The sequence below is a fragment of the Lygodium microphyllum genome, chromosome 10 (assembly GCF_053477565.2).
Source record: "Lygodium microphyllum isolate KBCC chromosome 10, Lygodium_microphyllum_v1.1.10, whole genome shotgun sequence".
Classification (NCBI taxonomy): Eukaryota; Viridiplantae; Streptophyta; class Polypodiopsida; order Schizaeales; family Lygodiaceae; genus Lygodium; species Lygodium microphyllum.
The window spans coordinates 61,265,670-61,270,879 of NC_141144.1; the positions used below are offsets into that span (position 1 = coordinate 61,265,670).

At 38.7% G+C, this 5,210-nt stretch overlaps 1 pseudogene; it reads left to right on the forward strand.

Annotated features, from left to right (window-relative positions):
* Positions 1-4,008: 4,008 nt before the first annotated feature.
* Positions 4,009-4,757, forward strand: LOC148030068 (phenylacetaldehyde reductase pseudogene; annotated as a pseudogene).
* The last annotated feature ends 453 nt before the right edge of the window (positions 4,758-5,210 follow it).

Consider the following 5,210-nt stretch of genomic DNA (forward strand, 5'->3'; position numbering starts at 1 on the left):
AAATTGGGGGAGCAAAGGAACCTCTCATCTATTGGTCACCTATGACATATCTGGTTGAGGTGCCCCAAGAGAAAACTTGTTAACAAAGACAAGGTAGATATGTCTAGAGTGGTGTGTGATGCATTTATAAGACGATTGCCCTAGATAGAAACCCTCCACTAGTTCAACCATCATGCCTTATATACCACTTGTACTTTTTAATGTGTAATCCCAAGATGACAATGCCACTCCAAAACCCTTGAATGTAATGACTAAAGCCCAAGAAAAATAGTTGGCATCTCAATATAAAGATCTAGTAGCCTAGATGCATTCTGCATCGGAAAGAAGAACCAAAAGAAGAGAAAAAAGAAAGTAGGAGAAAATTGACCCTAAAAAAGTAGGCAATGCTACAATGTTAAGGGAAAACAAATCCCTAATGTGAATGTAGAAACATGTACTCCAATAACAACATAAAAGGGGAATGCAAAGGCTAGAGACTATCTTAATCCAAACGAACAATTGGAGATAGTGGAAAAGGTGAGTAGGGTGAGGAAAGCACACGTGTAACTCTAGGATACAGAACTCGTGTAAAAAAAGTCAGCTACATGACCTTTTGAGCATGAGCCTACCATCATCGCTCATGTACATTATTGAATCTAAGGGAAATCAAATGCCTAAGGAACCTAACCAAGAGTGAAGCAACAATCTGGCTCATGAAGATAGAGCCATGGAAAAAAGCATTAGATAGCATAAGCATGTAGGATTGAGTGCCAACCTCTTGGCCTCTCTAACCTCAATAATACGAGTCTCTTTGCCATTCAAACATTTGCTAAAACAAAACCATGCACTTTGAAAAGTGCTAAAAGAATGGATAGAAGGACCAATACAATCAAAAGTAGGCATCATACAAGGTCATGATGTTGAAAGAGAGATATCAAGCCTAACTCTAAACCTCATGTTAGAAATCATGCAAGTCAATGCCTTCTAGGAAGGAACAAAAATACATGCAATCCTCCTAGTTGTAGCCTTGGGTGACATGACTAGAAAGAGAATTGCTAACACTAGGGTAGGCGTTAGAATCCTGAACCATATAATTTTACAAGATCGGGGCAACTCACCTATGGAAATGACTTGGTTTAATATTACATTGGACAATGAAATGAAAGTGAGTCCTTTTTGGGGTGTTGAAGAGCAAGCCAATTAAGATTTTATGTATCCAATCCTTAAAGACCTTTATAGTCATGAAGGGATTTGATTGCGATATCACGTTGCCAAAATTGTGGATGAGGAACATGTGTAAAGTTAAGGATTGGGGCAACTGCCTAATGTTCTTTAGTAATTGGATGGAGGCAATTAGAATTGAGATGGACATATGGAAGTCCTCACTAGTTGACCTAGATGTTATATTGGCTATGTTGAAAAGGAGAATCTAAAATCACACCAAGTACGGTTTGCTCAAAGAGCACATCCCTCGTCTTGATGAGATGAGGGCGAGATTGGATGCACATTCTTGCAACCATAGACTTCCTTTTCAGCCAATGACAATGACTACAAACTAGCTGGTTGATAGAGCAAGTGATGCAGAAAAGCAAGATAGGATGGTAGACACCTCAAACTTCCTTCAATACCAATTTTCATTCTCGTGCAAAGTGTGTTGAGATTTCTGCAATCACACCTACTTAGCCTCTTTGTATGGAGCAGTGTGGGCTCAGGACTAGAATCCCATAAGCATAGTAGGAGAAGTGCTACCATCTACTTTCCTATAAAGCATTGTACTTGCTCTCTTTTCTAACGCAATGTCATAGTACTTTTGTTCTTCAGTAAAGTCTCTGTGGTGTCATTGTCAATCTATACACAACATTGTGTTTATGAGTCCAAGCTTCCATCTTGGAACCTAATTCACTTGTGCAACAGTCAGTCATGTTAGTGTCTTCATGAACTCACTCTTTCTCTTCCAACCTCCATAGCTTCCGCCTCAAGCCATGTTCTAGATCCATGGTTTTACAAAGTGAAAATGTGACTCCTCATGTGACCTATAACAATCAAGTAGAACTTGTGAGCATCTTAGAGTTTTTGAAGGAATTTCATAACAATCCTAATATTAATTTGAAACCCCTAGAGGAACTCTTGGATGCTAAAAAATGGAAGTGGAGCAAGGTGCAGGACCTAAACCTCCTACATAATTAGGCCCTTCTAGATAAAAGCAATACTCTCGATCACAATCGACTTTTTGACAATGAAATCTTCTAATAAAGTGGGCATTGAAAGTGCTTACAACAATTGTAGATCTAAGGGAGAAGCCTCAAACAATGAAAATGGTACAATCGAATATGACACCAATGGGCATACAATAGAGAAAATCATTGTAGACTCTAAGACCAAAGAAGTGCATGTGATTCTTGTTGATGGAATAGTCAAGATAGACTTGGCTTGAGTACCTTGAGGTGCTAGACTATGAGCAAGCGCATAGCTCATAGTCTAGCACTATATGAGGTTGGAGTTGAACTTGAGTTATGATTGTTGGTGGCTAAAATGGCCTCATCTATTGAAGGATGCAACTATAAATCAAATTTGGAAATCAACCCCACAAAAAATCTCATTAGTTTTTGTGTTTTATGGCATTTTTTAAGCAACCTACATAGCTTGATGTACCAAGGGGGACCTGCCAATCCACCTAAGGCACAAAAAGTAAAGGAGAGAAGAAGAAGGACCACCAAGGACTGAGAAGATGAGAAACATAAAAAACCCTAGGATCTTCCCACATGTTTTGCTAAGTTTAAGAAAGGAGAAAAAATTGTGGTGTTGCTAGGAGCTAAGCATCAAGGGTAGACTAGTAAGTTGATAGAGGGACCCACGCTAAGGTAAAGGAAGTCAATTTAGCCAACGAGGGCATCAAAATTGACTTATCTTTCATTGATGACCTTACCAAAATGAGGAAAAAACCCTTGCAAATCTCTTGGAAGAATATAGAGGTGTATTTGCTAGTCCATAGAACATATGCAATGAATCCTAAATATTTGCTTTCTATGAATGAGGAAATAGACAAACTCCTAAACATAGAATTCATTTATGAAATTGAGCACATATACTAGGTTTCACCTATTATCATTGTGTTGAAGAGAAACGGAAAGATCAAAGTATTCATGAATTACAAAAGGTTCAAATGTAGCAACAAAGAGACAATTATCCATTTCCCTACACAAAGTACATGCTGCAAAGAGTTATAAGAAAGGAGACTTATAGCTTTCTTGACAAATTTTTAGGCTACAACCAAGTGCTAGTTTGTCTAAATGATAGGCATAAAATAGCATTCACCACCACTGAATGGGAAGTGTTTACATAATAATGATTCCCTTTGGATAACTAATATGCTTTTTGCTTTTAAATGGTTCATATGTAATGTCTTTAAGGACATGCTCTACAAATAATTGGAGGTGTTTATGGATGATCTTTGCATGCATGCCAACTAGGTAGAGCATCTAGAAAAGCTTAGAGTAGTTTTTGAGCATTGTAGGTAATACAACCCCTTAAAGTGTCAATTTTGGCTAAATCATGGTTGTATCCTAGGACAAATAGTTTTCAATAAAGGAATTGTAATTGACTTCTTGAAAGATAGAGTTATTGTTGACTTATCACCACCAACAAACTACAATGGAGTTTAGTGCTTTCTCAGCCACACGAGATACTACTGATGATTTGTGTTCAACTATGCATTGATCACTCAATCCCTAGACAAATTGTTGATTGTCTTTGAATGGATCAAAGAATCTCAATATGCTTATGAAGCATTGACAATGGCTCTAACATCAACTCCAATTCTATGAGCCCCAAATTGAAGTATAACCTTCCACATGCACATTGATACTTCAAAGTTTGTTAAAATGCTAGTAGCTAGCCAATAGCTCATAGACACATGGAAATGAAATACTCACCATTGAGAGAGAGGGGTTTGGTGATATTGTTGTCTTGCAAGGTGGGCAGGTTGTAGAGCATGGGAGCCATAAACACCTGATTAGTAAAGCAGGAGGCATGTATGCCCATCTTGTCAACTTGCAACAACATGGAAACATACATCCAGCAAGGTCTACTCAGAGGTAGTTTCAAAGGTAAAAGATGCGGTTGAATTGCGGCACATTGTTTTTAGCTATCTGGAAGATCCGATGTCACCGTATTTCAAGACTTGTCGCTTCACGTACATGTTAGCCGCAGCCTTGCTATCGTTGGACCGAGGTGTGTTGGAGTTTTCCACACAGCTTTTCCTTTTTTTCTTTAACACAATGGATCCATAGAAAGAACTGCTTGATCCAAAAATAAAGGGAACATTGAATGTACTGAGGGCCTGTGCAAAAGCTTCATTTGTAAAAAGGGTTGTCTTATCATCATCCACAGCTGCAGTAGTTTATAATCCAACAAGAAAGCTAGAAGATGTTGTCGATGAGAGCTTTTTTAGCAACTCAAAACACTATCATCCATCAAATGCATGGTATATGCTATCAAAAACACTAGCAGAAGCTGAGGCTTGGAAGTTCTCAAAGGAACATGGCTTAGATCTGGTGACAATAAATCCAGCAATGGTTGTGGGAAGGATTTTATAGCAAACCATGAATACAAGCTCAGAATTTATCTTGAAGTTCATGACTGGTGCGACTTCTACATTCCCAAATGCAGGTTTGGGGTGGGCACATGTAAAGGATGTGGCAAAAGCCCATATTAAGACTCATGAAACACCTACAACGTCAAAGCAATGTACCTGTGTATATGCATCACAAAAGCATTGAACAAAAAGATTGTGTCAAGAAGACTGGGGTGAAAAGCACGTACCACATATCGACAAAAGGGATAAGAAGCACAACAAAAGCCAAGATAAAGAAGTCTAGGAAGACCAAGAAGATCGAGGATATTACCAAAGGTTGCCAAAGAAGCAAAAGATCAAGAAATTATTTCCGTTGCTGACAACAAAGAATTTTCCCTTAGTGGGTCATGCTTCCCATAGTGGATGTAATAAACCCTACCGAAAATGTAAAGTTTCAAGCTTGACCTAACTAAGGCTGCCAAAGATCTAGTCTCCTGGTCCATGTCCGCATGTAGGGGGGCAAATGCCAGCAGGTGTAGGAACTCATCATTTGAGGGGGGGTGTTGAGAATAGCAAATGATGCTTGCCCATAAGTGGCTTTGTATGAGAGATATGACAAAGATGTATGCTCTAGAAGCTCTAGGAAGAGTTGTCCAAA